This window comes from Lissotriton vulgaris, chromosome 8 (assembly GCF_964263255.1).
Source record: "Lissotriton vulgaris chromosome 8, aLisVul1.2, whole genome shotgun sequence".
Taxonomy (NCBI): Eukaryota; Metazoa; Chordata; class Amphibia; order Caudata; family Salamandridae; genus Lissotriton; species Lissotriton vulgaris.
This window is the reverse complement of record NC_141696.1, coordinates 382,157,356-382,176,081: the sequence shown is the minus strand read 5'-3', so window position 1 is coordinate 382,176,081 and position 18,726 is coordinate 382,157,356. Positions and strand designations below refer to the sequence as shown.

General features: G+C 43.9%; 1 protein-coding gene across 1 annotated transcript in view; it reads left to right on the top strand.

Annotated features, from left to right (window-relative positions):
- The window catches only part of MYO16 (myosin XVI), a 2,821,299-nt gene that overhangs the window by 339,256 nt on the left and 2,463,317 nt on the right, over positions 1 to 18,726 (top strand). The gene's annotated exons all lie outside the window — the stretch shown is intronic.

Below are 18,726 nucleotides of genomic sequence, written 5' to 3'. Positions count from 1 at the left end.
AGCTAAGAAGGCATTGTTGAAAATACATCCTTATGTCAACTGTTTCTTAATGTGGACTTGTAATATTTTGTATATTATAAAGTTAATAACTTTCTGACACATCTATGGATATATTTTAAGAATAATTGTTTTAAAACATTGTAGTAAAGTGGGTTATTATGTAGCGAGGCTGCTTAGTCTTCACTATGCAATAATCACACATTACCCAAATAGGTCCTTAGATTCACACTAATAAATCCCTAGCTCAGTCCTTGTAGTGTGGCACAGAGCAGGCAGGCTTTACCCAGAGGAACATGTGTTAAGTATTTCAGACCACCAACTTGGTAGATAAGTAATTGACACGACTTGAAGGGAATTCAACACCAATTGATAAAAACAAAGCAGATTTTTATATAAATGTAGACACCAAAACAAATACGATCGGGTGAGCATAACCAGAGTGTGGTCACTAGAACATAGGGGAAGCCCAGGCCAAATGTGGGTCGGAACATATTTATTAATTAACAGGCAAAAGTATGTCCCAACAACTGTCTCCAAAACACAAGGGGAAAATAGTCCAACCAAGGCTAGTTTTTCACTCTGTTTTTGAGAAGCTTCCTCCTCCTGGGAATTCGTAACCTTCTGCTGAGTAATCTGCCCATCCAGGTCCAGTCAGGTTGGAGGGGAGGGTAGAGAGGGGATAACTAGAAGTTGTTGAACCATCACCTTGCCACCCGAAGTACTAGTGAGGTTTCCAGTTGTTTTTAGGTGCTCCAAAAGGGATAAGTGTCAGGTTACTGGTGCACTGCCGCCACCTCCCAATGGTAAGAAAATTGAATAAGGACACTCGCCTGAAGCCCTTGCCCTCCAGGGTCATGGCAGAGGAGGTCACTCCGCCCTCACCTCATTCGGGACGGCAGGACCGGCAGGTGTTGCCCCCAGGCGGTTTCTCTTCGCTTGTGGACCCCGGGAATGTGGTCTTCTCGTCCTCTCCTTCCTCGCTTTCTTGCAGGGCAGACCTCTCTTCTCTGGTCTCAATGAGTGTTCAAACTTCTGCTTCCTCAGATTCAGGGAACCAATATAACCCTGTAGAGCCCAAGCTGCACCAAAAACATACTGGCAAAAAGGGAGCTCTAGCAGAATGAATATGAAAGGAATTTGGAAGGAATTCAACTTTTTATTTGAAACCTCTGCCAGAAAAACTCACCTGATGTGAGTCTATCATTTTAATGCACATATGTAAGGATGAGGCGGAGGCAGGAAATTGTAGATAGGGATTTATTCAGGAGAAGAGAGCCGTCCAGCTTGAGGAAAGGACACAGCAGCTGCAACTGCCAAAACAGGGAACACTGGGGAGGAATCTTCAGTACAAGAGAATCCAATGGGTGACATCACAAGGTGATGAAATGATGGCAATACAGATCACCACACACCTCCCCCCTTTTTTAAAAGAAAAAAAAACAGTCCTAAAAACACAGTAAAACAACAAGGAACAGCAAATCAGATATAATCACGATATTTGTTAGGCCTAACAGTTGCTCTCGAGCTTTTCCTTAAACCATTACCAATATTTACATTCGAATTTTTCTTTAAGCCATTACCAATATTGACATTCGATGAGGGAGCAGTTGCACGGGAAGGATCTTTAGCAACCCGAGAAGTGCTCCACCAATTGCCATTTGACAGTTTGACAGCATTCTTGCGAACTTCAACAACCTGTTGAGAATCAAGAAATTTCGAAAAACCTTTCTTAACCATGACAGGATTCTTAATTCTGACCCAATCGCCAGCATGAATGTTGTGGGAAGACTTTTTTCCTGACTCCACATAGCAAGGCAGTGAACTGGAAGATTTCTTATTAGCACATTCCCACGCTTCTTCTAAATCACAGCCCCAGTGGAGACTTTTGACCATCCAAAAGGGGAAAGCTTGGGAGCAAGCTTTTCTTCCTCTCATCAGTTCGAAAGGAGAAAAGCCAGTGGCAACATGGGGAGAAATCCGATAAGACCATATAAGATGTTTTACAGCTTGAAAGATACAGTTGTTTGATCTGAAATCAGCTTGCACACATTCAACAATAACTCTATTAAATCTCTCGGTTTTGCCATTGCTCTGGGGATGGTACAACGGAGTTCTGGTATGTTTAATACAACAATTATTCAAGAAAACACCCATTTCCTTAGAAATGAATTGTACCCAGTTGTCAGTGAGAATTTCTTCCGGACAACCCTCCCTCAGAAAGATTCTACTTAAACAATCAATAACACTCTTAGAGTTGGGAACATCGATGGGTTCAACTTCGACCCACCTGGAAAGATGATCAACAAGGACCAGGAAGTATTTAGAGGTGTTGGGAAGGACATGGAACGGACCTAAAAAGTCCAGACCAATTTTTTGCCAAGCTCTAGCAGGAGGGGGAACAACAGAATCACAAACACCTTCTAAAATAAGAACTTTGTCACTGGTGTTGCAACGTGAACAAAGTTTGATGGCTTCCACAATTTGATTGTCCATTTTTGGCCACCAAAAATTCAATCTGACGTTTCTCTTAGTAATGGTGGCTCCTAGATGTCCAGAATGGGCATCAGCAATAATTTTCTCTCTGTAAACAGAAGGGGGAATGAATTTATCACCCCTAACAATTTTGCCCTTTTCCAAAGAAAGTTCTGAGTTAATTTTCCAATAAATTTGAAGTTCAGGAGAGAGGGATTTTTCTTTAGGCCAACCTTTTTGTATGAAAGAGATCACATCTTTAAGAATGGCATCATTTTCAACTGCCTTGATCCAATCACATTCAGCAAAAGAAATAGAAGTTTGAGAAATGTTGGCCATGAAACATTCCTCAATCTCAGTTTCCCAATCATTTTCATCAGGTTCTTGTAAGGGTAACCTGGACAAACAGTCTGCCCGTTTGTTTTTACCACCAGGGATATAGATAGCTTTGAAGTTGAATTCCAACAATTTAGTGGAAAGTCTAGCCAATCGTGCAGTTGTGCAATTGATGTTTCTGCCTGACAGAATATCAACAAGAGGACGATGGTCGGTTTAAAGAATGAACGGTCTACCCCATAAGTAAGACTTGAATTTCTCAACACTCCAAGCACAAGCAAGCAGTTCCTTCTCTATGACTGAATATTTCCTTTCGACAGGACGGAGAGTCCTGGAGGCAAATCCGACGGTAAATTCTTTACCATAGGCTAATTGTGAAAGAACAGCTCCTAAGCCATATTCACAAGCATCGACAGTGACAACAGTTTCTCTATTACCATTAAAAGGCTGAAGAGCAGGAGCGTTAGTAATGTGCTCTTTAATGAGCTGAAAGCCCTTTTCGCACTCATCAGACCAGCTGAAGGTGGCACCCTTTTTTAGTAAAAGCCTAAACATTTAGTGGTCTTGGCATAGTTTATTTATTTATTTATTTTTAGAGTTTTCTATAGCGCGAACTTGAACCGATTAGGTTATCAGAGCGCTTTACATAGCACCAGTTCCGTTACATGTTATCACAGCAGTTTACATAGAATCAGTTACGTTGCACATTTCAGGATCTTGAACCCATTAGGTTATCAAAGCGCTTTACATAAGACAGCATTCGATGTCCAGTGCCCTCCTCCGCCGTGTAGCGGGGGACCACTTCCAGCCCTCCGACGTCGTCGAGCTGTTGGGACTAGGCTCCTGGAATTTCAGCTGCCCCTTTACAACTAATTAGTTTGAAGTCATGACAGAAATCTCAATCCCAGCATCTCAATCGGTGCATTACAGGTAAAAACAGGATATAGGACCACTACGTAAGACCAAATAGAGTAAACTGTGGGCACCCCGGAATATATGAGGAAGCAGTCGGTGCGTTACAGGTAAGAAACAATTTCATAACAGGTTATAGGGCCAGTACATAGAGAAACAAATTGTTGTACATTGTAAGCATCCAAGAATATATGTTGTAGCAGTCGGTGCATTATAGGTAAGGACAGTTGCAAAAACAAGTAGATGTAGAAAGGCTGCAATAAAAGGCAGACACTATCACAAGATACAGGCAAGTAAGGAGCGCGGTAGTAGAACTTAGACTATGTGTCTGGTCTCAGCTCTTGCTCCAATAGTGAGATTGAACTAGTCCATGATGACCGCCACTGCGAAAGAACAGTGTAAGATGGCCGCCAAGAAGGGGAATCATAGTCCTCTGTTTGTTGTTATTGCTTTGGACCTGTGTGGAGGAGATATGCCGAGGAGCCTCGTGGGCCTCTGGAGATACCGGCAGAGATTTATGGTTTCAGTTAGTGACCCCTGCCCTTGTGAACAATGGCGGTTTAAAAATGTGAAATGAGTGGAGTAAATAAAGTACCTTATGATTATTTTCAGCTCAGTGGCGCCTTAGAGCTTAGGATGTAGTATTGCCGATATCACATTTTGCAGGGTCTATTCAGGAGGTGAGGTAGGATGCGGTGAATTACTGGCAGTGCGTGCTAGTCCCCATGCCCGATCCTCGGTCCCCGCCAGCACCGCAAGAAATCTGTTGGTCCGCCGGTCTGCTCCGCATCACTGCTCCTGGAGCCCTTGCAGCAGCATGAGAGGGGGAGGGGGGGGGCAACCGGGAGTCACGTCCGCCGTCCGCCAGAACTCCTAGGCTGTTCACGCAGCCCGTTGTGGTTGTTGACTTCAGTCCCGGGAAAGTATCCGCAGCTGTTGCTGATCGGGAGTGGGGGAGGGGTCCGGTGTTCGTCTCGCCTTCGTTTTCAATGCCGGCTGCCCTCTATGCCTCTGATGCGTAGCGGGCGGGAGACTTCCCATGCCCCCAACTATCCGCGCAGGTCCCGGTGCTGCAGCCAGTGCCCTCCGCTGCCGATGGGCAAGGGTCCGTTGTCGTTGCCTCGACCCCCGGTCCCGGTGTAGCATCTGCTTTGACTGGGGGTGGGGGGAGGGGTCCGGTGTTCGTCACGTCCTGGTCCCGGAGCCAGTGCACTCCGCTGCAGATGGGCAGGGGCCCGCTGTTGTTGCCTCGACCCCCGGTCCCGGCGCAGCATCTGCTCCGACTGGGGGTGGGGGGAGGGGTCCGGTGTTCGTCTCGCCCTGGTCCCGGTGTCGGCCGTTGATGCCTCGGGGCAGCCACCACCACCGACCCGAGCCTCCCACAGCCCTCCACGCCGATAGGGCTCCTCTGTTGTGGTGCGGACCGGACACCGCGCTGATCCGTGATCCGAAGCCCCTCTCCGCTCTCCGACGCTGCCGAGACTGCTCCGGGGCTCCCGCTGTGATCCCGGCCGGACACAACGGTGATCACCGGGTGGAAACCAGCACATCCAGTCACTCTTGAACTTCTTGTCCCAGAGACGATCGATGGCTGCTGCCAGCAGGGATATACCCGGCCAAGGGACCCCAGGCACGGGGAGCTCCCTCAGGCAGCTCCTACCCGGCGGCCATCTTGAGGTTGTAGTCTCTCATGAATTTTGAATAAAACTCACAAAGACCAAGAAAGGACAAAAGTTGTTCTTTGTTGGAAGGAGCAGGAGCTTCGATGATGCTTTTCACTAGACCTGATCTGGGCTTGATGCCACTTTCAGAAATAGTATGACCAAGGTATTCTACTTCTCTGGTTTTGAAAACACACTTACTCTTTTGTAGAGTTACACCTCTTTGTTCCAGAATGTTAAAGACTTGGTCGATGACTTTGTCATGTTCGCTCTCAGTTTGAGTAAAAATAAGAATATCATCTTGGAAGACGACTACATTTGAGAGTTCCTCAAACATTTCGGACATGATACGCTGGAAAACAGCGGCGGCAGAGGCCAACCCGAAGGGAAGGCGACGAAATTGGAATACACCTTCTGGTGTTACAAAGGCGGTGAGGTGTCGTGAGAGAGGATGCAATTCAATCTGGTTGGTAAGCCGCCTTTAAATCAAGTTTGGAAAACCAAGTAGATGATCCTACCTTTGCTATTAAATCCTCAATGCGAGGAAGGGGAAAGCCATCAACCCAGATAGCCTGATTGAGACTGCGTAAATCCACACACATCCTAAGGTCACCGGACCTTTTTCTAGCAAGTACAATGGGAGAAAGCCATAATGTTGATTCTACTTTTTCAATAATTTCTTGTTCGCATAATGATTTTAGATGTTTGGACAAATCTTTTCTGATACTGAGTGGGACATTTCTGAGTTTGTGTTTGACTGGGGTAATGCAATCTTTGACTTTGATAAAATGTTGGAAATTAGTGATCTTACCAAGGCGATCTTCAAAGACTTTTTTATATTTGTGTTCCCACAATTTGTCATTCGAAATGTTGCATACAGGGGCAGAAGATGAAGACATAGAACAGGGAAGATTGCACTCTTCAATAAATACAGGGTTGGGTAAACCAGGTTTAATGGTGACACCAAATTCTGCCTGATGAATGAGACCTAGAACATTGATGCCTCGCTTGGCAACATAAACCTTCCCTTTAATAAATTTGCCAAAGATGGAAATTTCAGCCCAGAAATAACCTAAAAGGTTAATTCTGCTTCCTTCAAAGGCTACAGAAAGAACATCAGGGGGAAGTAAATACTTATCTTGCCAGAAATTAGAATATTTTTCGTGGGAAACAATAGTGATGCGAGCACCGGTGTCTACAAGTAGTTGGACATGATGTTTTTCAATGATAGCATCAACTTCAGGATCAGGAACAAGAAAGGTACGACTAACAATGTCATTGTCTTTCACAACAACTACATACTCCTGATTAGTTACATCACATTCCGAATATTCAGTTGAATGCTCAAGGGAATTTAAATCAGGGGAGGAATCATTCTCATTCATGACACAACGCACACTACCTCTTCTACCTCTCATACAGACCTTTGAGAAATGACCATTTTTGCCACATTGACTGCATTGTTGGTTGGCGGCAGGACAATTTTTGAAGTTGGAAACATGGTAAGAAGAACCACATCTAAAACAAAAAGTGCTTTGGCTGAATTGTCTATTGGGCATAAAGGGTCTCCTAGTACTGGTATTTCCCATTCTTCTAAAATAACCACGTGAATCACGAGGAACAAAATTAGAAATCTTAATGGGAGTAGGTGTTTTAGTGGAAACTGCACTAGAAATGGAAGTATTAGAGAGAGAAACTTCTAATTGTTTGGAATCCTCCAAGGATGTCTCAATACTTTTGGCTATGTCAATAGCTTTATCAAGAGAAGGATCCTTGCAGGATAATAGTTTCCCTTGGATTTGTTTACAAGAACAGCGAGCAACAAGTTGATCCCTAATAAGTTGAGAGGTGAAATTGTCAAATTCACATTTAGAAGCAAGTATTTTCAAAGCAGTAACGAACGTGTCAATGCTTTCTTCAGGTTTTTGAGCCCTGGTGAAGAATTTGTAACGATGTACAACCATGTTTTTAGTTTTAACAAAGTACTTGTCCAATTTGGCTATAGCTATGTCGAATTCATCAGGAGCTTCACCAGGAGGAGGAACATAAGGAGGTAGATGGTCAAAAACATTCTGGCCTTCCACACCAAGATGATAATACATTAAACTCTTTTTTCTTTCTGCACGATATCTAAGACCGTCAATTGCACCTAAGTAGGCCATGAAAGATCTTAACCAAAGCTTCCATTCGAGAGGAGGATCTCCAGGAGTCTGAAGAAATGGAGCTGGAGGAGAGACGCTTTGCATTATGATATCTTCTATTTTCCCTTAGAATTGAAAAGTTTTGGTTAAAAGGAACAACCCAAAAAAAAATATTAATGTGAAAAGAATAACTATTGTACATAGGACTTCAGATTAAAACTTGCAATTAACAATGACATGTGCAAATGTTGTATACAGTAGCGTGCAAAAACTGTGCACATCAGTGTGCAAATGCTGTGCACGTCAGCGTGTAGACGAAAATGTTGTGCACATTAGCATGCAAAAACTGTGCACATCAGTGTGCAAACGTTGATAAAGAGAGTAAAGGCTGTGCGCATCAGTGCGAAACAGTCGTTTTTTTTTTTATATATATGTATGCAAAAGCTGAGCACATCAGCGTGAGAAAAAGTAAATAGTTTGAAGTGTGCTTAATCTGCTGTGTGCTTGAGCTGTGCACATCAGCGTAATGAGTAAAGTGAAATACGAAAAGCTGTGTGCATCAGCGAAGGAAAAGGCTCAATGACTGATCAGCTGTGCACGGCAGAGATAAAGAGGACTTGAGTGCAGCAATTGAAGCCTTTGTGACGTATTAAGGCTGGAAAGCACAGCAAAAACAATGGAAGTTGGAATGCAGCAATTGAAGTCTTTGTGACGTGTAGACGCTGGACGTCGATGTGACGCAGTGACTGACAAGCAGGGAGAACGTCTAAGTTGTCATGGTGACCAGCATGCGTGATGCGCAGTGACTGACAAGCAGAGAGAACGTCTAAGTTGTCATAGTGACCAGCATCCGTGATGCGTGAAGACGCTCGATTGCTTGAAGACGCTTGATTGTGGAAGTTCTATTACGTCATCATTCTGAGGCGCAGCCCGAGGGAGAAAGGACAAGCGGAGAAAGCACACACAGCGCTGGAAAGGCGAAGGTAAAGGTAGGAAAATCTTGGAAATGCGGCAGAAAAGTCTTGCGAAAGTCAGCTGGGGGAAGCGATGTGGGCTGGCACAAAGAACGAAGCAGATAACACAAAGCTGGGTGACGCGCAGTTAGGTAGCACGCAAAGAAGCTTAATTGGCAGAAATTGTAGAGGGGCCAATTAAAAGGAAAAGAGTTCAGTGGCTGCAACGGCTCTCGGTGAGTACAGCAGGAAGAATAATTTGTAAAAGTACTCACATGAAGATGAAGATCGTAGGAAGAAAAAAAAAATGTCTTGAAATTCAAACCGCTTTCCGTGAAGAAGTTGTTTTGAAGGTTGAAACTGCAGCTGAAGAACAGCTGACCATCCTCTGTCGCCAATGTAAGGATGAGGCGGAGGCAGGAAATTGTAGATAGGGATTTATTCAGGAGAAGAGAGCCGTCCAGCTTGAGGAAAGGACACAGCAGCTGCAACTGCCAAAACAGGGAACACTGGGGAGGAATCTTCAGTACAAGAGAATCCAATGGGTGACATCACAAGGTGATGAAATGATGGCAATACAGATCACCACAACATAGTGTTCATTGCTTACATTTTTAGAGGCATTGCTGCACCAAACTCAAGCAGGACCCTGACTGCAAAATTGAATACTTATTGAAACCATTTACTTATTTCAAAAGTTGTTTGCCAAATTTACAAAATAAGTGGTGAGTAACAACAAATTGAATGACAATGAGACATATCAGCTAACCGTGCAAGTTTATGACAAAGTTAAAAAAGGAAAATAATGCTTTGACTATACGTGAACAAAGTAACCACAATGATGGATAATGTGCTGTTAGTAAGGCAACAACAATAGAAAACCATCTCCATGTTAAAAAGGACAACTTGTGATACACCACCTAACACAGAACTAATATTAATTGCATCCAACATTGTTTTTTTCAGTCTATAGCCCTGTAGAATATATATATATATATATATATATATATATATATATATATATATATATATATATATATATATATATATATATATATATATATATATATATATATATATATATATTCACGCTCCAAGATCCTTCCCACTCCTCCTTGGAAAGAATACAACAGCACTCGAGGTTGATGGTTGCAAACGCGCTAGATTTTATTTAGCGGAGGGTGCACACAGACGCGTTTCGGCGGTCTGCCTTCGTCAGTGTGTGATGCACTGTGTTAGTTTCCGACATTGTTTTAACGTACATGGTCACTCCCACTTTCAGTCAGGTGTAGACACAAACAAGGGGACTGAAGCCTAGCACGAAACAAAGGCGGCCATCTTTTAGTGTATAGTAAATGTAACACAGTATTAACAAGTTGCTGTATGAAGCCCACAGATGGGCGATCGCATTATTCCCTGCTAGGCTAAACACAATAAAATGTCATAAGATCGACATAAACAATAAAGCCGTGGATCGGCTTGTGTCCCCATATGTATTACATGTACCAAATCACCTGTACACAAAAGAAAAATAAATCAATTCTCAAACCACAGCTGAAAGCTAAACATAGCTGAGAGAGGGAGGTTTTTAGACAAGTGGGTGTAAAGTGAGATGCGTCGCGTGCATCATCAGGAGGGGCATGTATAATTGTTCACAATAATCAATCACATTTCAAATGGAAATTATAACGTGAATTCAAAATTAGAAACTGTGAATAAAGTGCATCTTATGTACAGTGGAAAGTTTAGATATGTGGGAGACATCTGAGTTAAACTCCTGCATTCTATCCGATCAAATTTTGAATTCATTCAATAAGGATCACAAGGTATTAATGATGTTACCAGAATGCAAAGTAGTAGATTATACCGTAAAAAACAGGTACTTAAAGTTAAGTAACAATAACGTGTCTCTCACATGCTGATATATACAAGACGGAAAATCGGATACAAGTTTCAGAGCTATTGTATACATTAATATACATATGTTCCAAGTGTGATAATGTAAGAAGTTCTAATTTCAGTTTGATAAAGTGCACTATCATCTTGGAATTGTGTATATCAATTGTTGTTCTCTGCTCATTTCCCTAGGTGGAAGGCCATCTCCTCCCCACTGTTAAGACCTTTAGGATGTTTTGTGCACAGATCAATGATGTATCGGGACTCTAGTCTCCTTAATCTGCGTAGACGGTCACCTCCACGAATATTAGGGGGTACAATATCGAGGCCGAAATACTGGAGCTTACTCCGGTCTCGATTATGCACTTCCGCAAAATGACGAGCCACCGGATAGGTCTGATCTGTTTTATCGATGGCTCGCATGTGTTCTAATATTCTGAGCTTTATCTCCTTAATAGTGCTCCCAATGTAGCGTAAGCCACAGGGGCACTGCAAGCAGTAGACGGCATACTGTGTGCTGCAGGTGATGAATTTATTTATGTAGATTTTCCTGCCAGTTTCTGTTAATGTATACGAGAGTACACGTTTACTACCTGCGCACGCTTTACAGCGGCCGCAGGGGTAAAAGCCTCGTTGATCCCTTAAAGTGTTCGTTCTTGGAGACACTTTATCAAGATGGCTGTGCACTAATATGTCGCCTAGTGATCTCGCTTTACTGAAGGTTAGGAGTGGCTGGGTTGGAAGGTCTTCTTTGAGCACATTATCAGTTAAAAGGATATGCCAGTTCTTACGTAGCATGGCTCTGAGGCTATCCGCACCTGTTGAATAGGGAGTTATAACTCTGAACTTGCCTTTATCATCACCTGGCAGACCCCTTCGATTGACCTGTTCAGTGTTGCTGGTCAAGAGGGACTGTCTCTCTATTTTCCTTACTCTATTTAGAGTATTGTGGAGCATTCTCTCGCCATATCCCCTAGCTTTAAATCGGGATATGCATTCCGAAGCAGCCGCTTCGAAATACGAGGGTTTAGAGCAGTTCCTACGAAGTCTTAGCAGTTCCCCATAGGGGATACTCTTGATTAGTTGGGGTGGATGGCTACTGCTGGTGTGCAGTGTGGAGTTGCCAGCCGTTTGTTTTCTAAAGAGGTTAGTGTGGAGTTGACCATCTTCTGCGTATATTTTGAGGTCCAGGTAGTCCGCTGCCACTGGACTCACTGTCCCAGAAAATCGCAGATTGAGTTGATTGTTATTGAGTACATTGATGTACTCCTGAGCTGTTTCAAGGTTACCATTCCACACAATGAAAAGGTCATCGATATATCGATGCCAGCAGATGACCTTGCCCTCTTTGCCCCTGACTGTGCAGCTCCTGGGTACCTGCTCCTCCCACCAGCCCACGAACAAGTTCGCATAGCTGGGAGCAAAGCAGGTACCCATTGCCGTGCCAGACTTCTGGATGTATAGCTGCTCTTCGAACAGGAAAATATTGTGTTTTAGACAAAATTCTACGAATTCTAGAATCATTAGATTGTGTCTAGAGAATCGTAGTTGGCGTTGTTCCAGTGCCCATTTCACCGCCTCTAATCCATGGCTATGTTCAATAATCGTATAGAGGCTGGTGATGTCTAGTACCATCAAAAGATAATCCTGTTCCCACACCAGATTGTTCAATTTCGTCAAAAAGTCTTTGGTGTCTCGTATATACGAGTCCAGGTTAGACACAAGAGGAAATAAGGTGTGGTCCACAAAGCGAGACATGTTCTCCGTTAAACTCCCGATGGAGGAAATGATCGGGCGTCCAGGTGGGCAGTCACGATTTTTGTGAAGTTTTGGGAGGTGGTAAAAAGTCGGAGTCATGGGGCAAGTGGTGCGTAAGAACAGATGTTCATCTTTGTTCAGCATACGTTGATTATACCATTTGGAGATGAGTTTGTCGTATTCTATAATACTTTGTTGATAGGTCTCATTAGTGCATTTGGTATAAAAGTTCTCATCTGAAAGTTGCCTCAATGCTTCCTTCGTGTAATATTCACGGGTCATCAGAACCACGTTCCCGCCCTTGTCAGAGGGCTTCACAATTATTTTCGTGTCCGTCATTAATCCTTTAAGGGCCGTTCTCTGTTGTTCCGTGATGTTCTGGTGGGGATTTTGTTGTTTGATTTTTCGAAACTTCAGTAGGTCATCGTTCATCGCTTCCGAAAACACATCTATGGCGTCCCAAGGGGATTGGGGAACAAAGGTGGACGTTGGTTTAAATCCACTGTTTTCACTATCTTGTTCAATACCCTGCATTTCTGCTCTCTGGGCTGGATCCAAATCTGCAAGGTCCTGTGTTTGTTCCAGTTCCAGATCTGTCAACATCTCTACTGAGCGTAGGTCTTTACCGCTCAGTGCGTCTGTAGCTGTAATTCTTCGCCCTTGGTGTTCTTTACTTTGTAGATGTGGCCGCATTTTGAAATGTTTATGTAATTTCAGTTTGCGCGTGAAGCGGAACAAGTCTATTTTAGTTTGGGTGTATTCCAACTCACTGTTTGGACAAAAGGTTAGTCCGAGGCTTAGGACTTGTTCTTCTTCCACTGTCAGTTCTCTAGGAGTGAGGTTGACCACCGTTAGATTTATTGCCTCATTGTCGGTATTAGGGTTTCCTGGGGGGTTGGTGGTGATGTTTATTCCACTTGGATGGGTGACTGGGGCTATTGTTTTTTGTTGGTGCGTTTCCGATTGGTCCAACGAGATACTCGGGCGCCGCCTCTGCCCCTTCCTCTTGTTCCCCCCGCCTGCCCGTCCGGTTCTCCGTCTTTTTCTGCTCCTTGGGTATCTGTGTCTGGAGGCTTGTTCTTCCCACCTCGGAGCCATGTACTTTGTATTACTTCGTATTCCTCCTGAAAAGGAGTCTTGGTGCTTTTGTCTACCACTCTAGGCCCCCTGTTGGTAGCGCGTGTATCTGGGTCTGATAGATTCTCTTCCGATTCATTCTCAGTTATGTCAGATTCTGAGGTAACTTCTCCAGTACCGCTAGTTATCCCAGCACCTTCTTTTCTGCTCTTCTGCAGGGCTTTGCGTGGGGCGTCAAACTTTTTCGCATACGTGAGGACGCGTCCAGTTAGATAGTCGTTGGCGTCCCTCTCGTATTTTTTTACTTTTCTTGTTTGCGGAGCCTTATTTTAGCTTCGTATTTGATTAGCCTGGCCTTCATTTGTTCCTTCATTTGTGTGATGTTTGCCACTTGGCTAGGATCAGTTCCACTCTCAAGCTCGTTGTCAATTACTTGGATGTCTGCCAGTGCTCGCTCCCTGTCGCTCCAGGCATATTTCACGAGTATTTTCAGTGTGCCCTCACAGTATTGAGCAGTATGCTCGAACCAGTCTGTTAGCAGTTGCGGGTCCGGATTCTCGTAGGAGGGAACAGTGTGGACTCTCAACCCCCTTGGTACCCTTTCTTCCTCGATGTAATTGGTAAGGCTTGTTGCCTCCCACCATTTGCGGATTTCCCTTTCATGCAGGCGTTCCAATTTCGTCATTGTTATCAGGAGTGGATTACTGGGCGTTTCCACTGTGGGCGTTTCAGTTGATGCAGGCGGTCTTGTCTGCCTTTTAAACATGCCGTTTGCTGCCGATTGCCGTTCCGCATCGGAAAACATGTCGAAACAGCGCGTGTCATAAACAGTGTTAGGCTCGTACTGTTGACTCGCGCTTGTAGGTAGTGCTGCCCCCCGCAGTTCAAGCGCGCGTTCTTAACCTCAGTCCTCTGTCGCCTGGCCACACAATTCCAAAGTTCCCTGACGTGCAGAGATGGGAGTAGCAATTGATAGCTGCATGCAGTGCAATGCTCACCGGAGACGTCTTCCTTGGGAGACACGGGGCTCGCGTACTCCTCCGTAATCCGTGACCGGACTCGAACTCCCAGATTGGATCAGGCGGTGCGCAGCCGTGCACTTCAGAAACGCTCCTTTCTCCACGAAAAACGGCTGCTCACTCGTCGGCGGGTGCTGTCGGCGGTTCGTGGACACCGCCACACATTCACGCTCCAAGATCCTTCCCACTCCTCCTTGGAAAGAATACAACAGCACTCGAGGTTGATGGTTGCAAACGCGCTAGATTTTATTTAGCGGAGGGTGCACACAGACGCGTTTCGGCGGTCTGCCTTCGTCAGTGTGTGATGCACTGTGTTAGTTTCCGACATTGTTTTAACGTACATGGTCACTCCCACTTTCAGTCAGGTGTAGACACAAACAAGGGGACTGAAGCCTAGCACGAAACAAAGGCGGCCATCTTTTAGTGTATAGTAAATGTAACACAGTATTAACAAGTTGCTGTATGAAGCCCACAGATGGGCGATCGCATTATTCCCTGCTAGGCTAAACACAATAAAATGTCATAAGATCGTGAAAAGAGGACTGGTATGACAAAACATTGTATAAGTAAAGTTTCTCAATCATGTTCTGTCATTAAAACTAACTTGTACATTCTGTAACAGTGTATCAGAAATGTTGTATTTATCACATAACTTTACACAAAGAGTTAGCGTCAAAGTGAAACAAAGCAGTAAGCAGCGCAAACATACATTGTACATTGTAATTCATTCATGTGTCAGCAACTGAATCGCGGCATTTTCCATAGTAAATAATGCGTATTTAAACCTGTGGGTCCCCCTCCTAGTGCACCATAACCTCACCCTTTTTACACGCCCAATGCGTGAAAAAACTCTCTCAGAGCTGCAAGCGTCAGAAAATTAATGTGCGCCTGCGCAATGGTACAAATACATTGAATAAACATGCAGTGATACTCAGGGTGGAATGTCAATAACCTCAACGAGGGAGGTGCGAGGAGGGAAATTATATTAATGGCAAGTGCGAGTAGGTCTTGGGCTTTACTTATACAATGTTTTGTCATACCAGTCCTCTTTTCATTTCCATCATTTTGTGATATATGGCACTGATACGATAACGCTAATTCACGTGATCAAGCCGTTTGTCGGCGAAACGCGTTGTGGATTAAACAGCACTGGCTTCATTTTGGTGTCTCCGAGTTGCTTCCTGAGAGCGTGGGTTATGGACTTTGTATGTTGAGCATAATTTTGTCGGATTCACTCCGCCGACGTCCACGCCACTTTTCATGGGTCAAGGGACCCGGAAGGAGTTCTGTTGCAAAACGAATATATATATATATATATATATATATATATATATATATATATATATATATATATATATATATATATATATATATATATATATAGCTAGCAATGGAATTCAGTATATATATATATAGCTAGCAATGGAATTCAGTAAGTCAGCAAGAATTCAAATGAGCCCATAGTCCTTTGTTTGATATTTATTATGGCACAGCAAGCGGACGAGGATAACGCGTTTCGAACAACCCTGGTTGTTCGTGGTCACATGACCCGCATTCCTCCCACACCACCTTTTTAAAGGTGTATTCGCGTTTTTTCAATTTAATTTTTTTTTCTCAACATATAATACTTTATAAATTCATAACACACAACGTTTTTAGGGTTTTATATTCTTAGTACATGTATGCTTTCAGTCAATATTTCTTATTTGTTTGATAAAAAAAACTCGCAAACATGATATAATCAATTGCACTCATTGACCATATGTACCAATTCCGTGCATTAATCGTGATAAAAGTGCTAGTAACCAGCTATTCATTTTTATTCTCAGCATTCTACGCACTTTAAATAGTGTTCGTTTTTTATGGTTTAAGGGTTTAGTACCCATTTAAACATATTTCCGTGATCAGTATCGTTGCAACAAACAATCATAAAATAAATCATAGAGAAATGAGACAGTGACGTTATGGTACCCGTGTAGTCTCCACTTCATTCTAAACCCCTTGTATACCCATATGGTCATACATGTAGATTCCTTCTACCAAAGATTCATACTTTTCAGATACAAAGTTCATAATCATCCTTCCGAAGTTTCTTTCCTTTTCGACCTACAACAAATGGAAGAAGAAAAGGTATTGGTATACTATGGTGGTAATAATAATAATACATCAGTCTGTCAGGGGGAGGTGTATCATTAGGTCTTGTTACAGAAACATATGTTACATAATCTCACATTGATGTAGCTGGTACCAGTTGTGGGGGTGTGAGGGTGAGCGGATAGGGAATTAAAAACAAAAATGATTTACATATTTGGTGGGTAGTCAGTCTAACGGCTTTCAGACATATTGGTCTTTACAAGGTTTTTTTTGTTGTTTCTCTTCATCCATGTTCATTCCACCTGGGAACGGAGTTCCTGCCAAAAGAATCAGTCTGGACTCCAATTTGCGTAATGCAGCTGACCTATCCCCGCCCCTGATATTATTCTTGATCGTAGCTAACCCTATGTACTTGGCCGCTGATGTTTTGCTTTGGTGATATATATATATATATATATATGACCTACTGGCGGTCGTCAGTAGGTAGTTATAGTTAGGACCTAGTTACCATGGGAAATGGCAACATTCTATTCCCAATAATCTTGGCTCCGATTGGCGAAACTTCGCAAAATTTTCAAAACAAATTCCTTGTTGACATCAGCTCCTATGTTGAAAGATTGTGGGCGACTCATCAAGGGGGGGCGAGAAAAAATGGGGGTCCGTAAGCGTGTTTTTTAAATGTTAATTTCCATAGGAAACTTTAGACAAGGCTACAGGTCGAACAGGGGACCGGAATTACCCCAAATTTGGCAGGGAGAGGGTCTTGGTCTAGAAAGCACACTTTTGTTTATTTGGTGTAAATCCATTCAGTATTTCTTGAGAAATATCGAAATGTACAGATATCGATATTTGGGAAGTCTGCCATCTGATTGGCTGAGGAGTTACCAGCACGAGCTTGCTGCTGATTGGCCCCGAGCGGTTGCAACGAGGATGTGTTGGCCGCCATTTTGTGATTCCGTTGAAGAGAGTAAGGGGAAAAAAGGGGAAAAAGGGGGAAAAAGGGGGAAATAGGAGGGTAGGAGCACTTTAACCTCTCTGGGGTGTTTAGGGTGTGCTAAAAACGGGGTGCGAAACAAAGTATTTACCCCTACCAGTGTGTAAGTGGTGGGCTACGGAAATTAAGTGAGGTATTGCATAGAGTCTGATGCGGGTAAGGTGAGCTGGTGCGGGACTCGGGGATTAAAGCGTGAGACTAATTGTGTGTCTTATACTGTGAAGTCATGTGACGTGGCCGCTGCACTACAGTTGTGGAAGTAGTGTCCCATGTGTTTATAACTACTAGGACAAACTACAGACCCAAACTGGTATGAAAGTCCTGGGGTACTGAAAATATGTGAGGCATTGTCTAGAGTCTCATGCTGATAAGCTGAGCTGCTGCCGGAGTCGGGTTTAAAGCGTGAGCCCAAACTGTGCGTCATATGCTGTGAAATCATGTGCTCTGGCTGCTGTGGTGCAGTTATGTGTCGTGGCCACTGCACTGCAGTCGTGAAAGCAGTGTCCGCATGTGTTTATAAATACTAGGACAAACTACTGACCCGTACTGGTATGAAATGAAATGAAATGAAAAATTATATTTATATAGCTCATAGACTACCCGGAGGCCTTGCAGCGCTTAACTGAAATCCAGGGCGGTAGGCTGGGGTGGTTAACAGGCTCTTTCAAACAGGTGAGTTTTTAAAGACCTCCTGAATGACATCCGGTTGGTGTTCTCTCTAAGATCAAGTGGGAGGGAATTCTATATTCTCTTTCTCGCAGTATTGTGCGAGAATGAGCGTCCGCCCCAGCGGGCTTTGTTGATTTTAGTCGTGGTGGCTAGATGCAACAAGCTGGAGCGGAGGGCTCTGAGAGGGAGGTAGGGATTGGCTAGGGGGTACATGATGGCGGGACCTGTTCTATGAATGGCTTTTTGAACAAGGCACATAGCTTTGAATTGTACCCTGGCAGCCACAGGAAGCCAATGCAGCTTCTTTAGGGCTTGTTTGGCCGACTGCCAGCGCGGAATATTAAAGAGCAGTCAGGCCGCACAGTTTTGGGTGACCTGAAGTTTGTTGATCGCTGCCACCGGGGCTCCTAGATAGAGGGCATTTCCTTAATCCTCCAGGCGGGAAAGTATAATGGCCTGAACCATGACTCTCCTCGCCTGGAACGGAAGCAAAGGGAGCCCTTTCCGGAGCATTCTCATTAGCCCAAAACAAGTGGAGGCTGTTTTAGTGGCCTGGAAGGTAAAATCCAGAGATTTATCAAGCCAAACCCCGAGGCTCTTTATCTGAGGTCTGGCGGGAGGGGGGGAACCTAGACACGTGGGCCAACTCGACGCCAGGATGGTAGGTGAGGGGTTGCCCAATAGCATTATTTCTGTCTTCTCCCCGTTTAGTCTGAGGCAGGAGGATTGCATCCATTTAGCCAC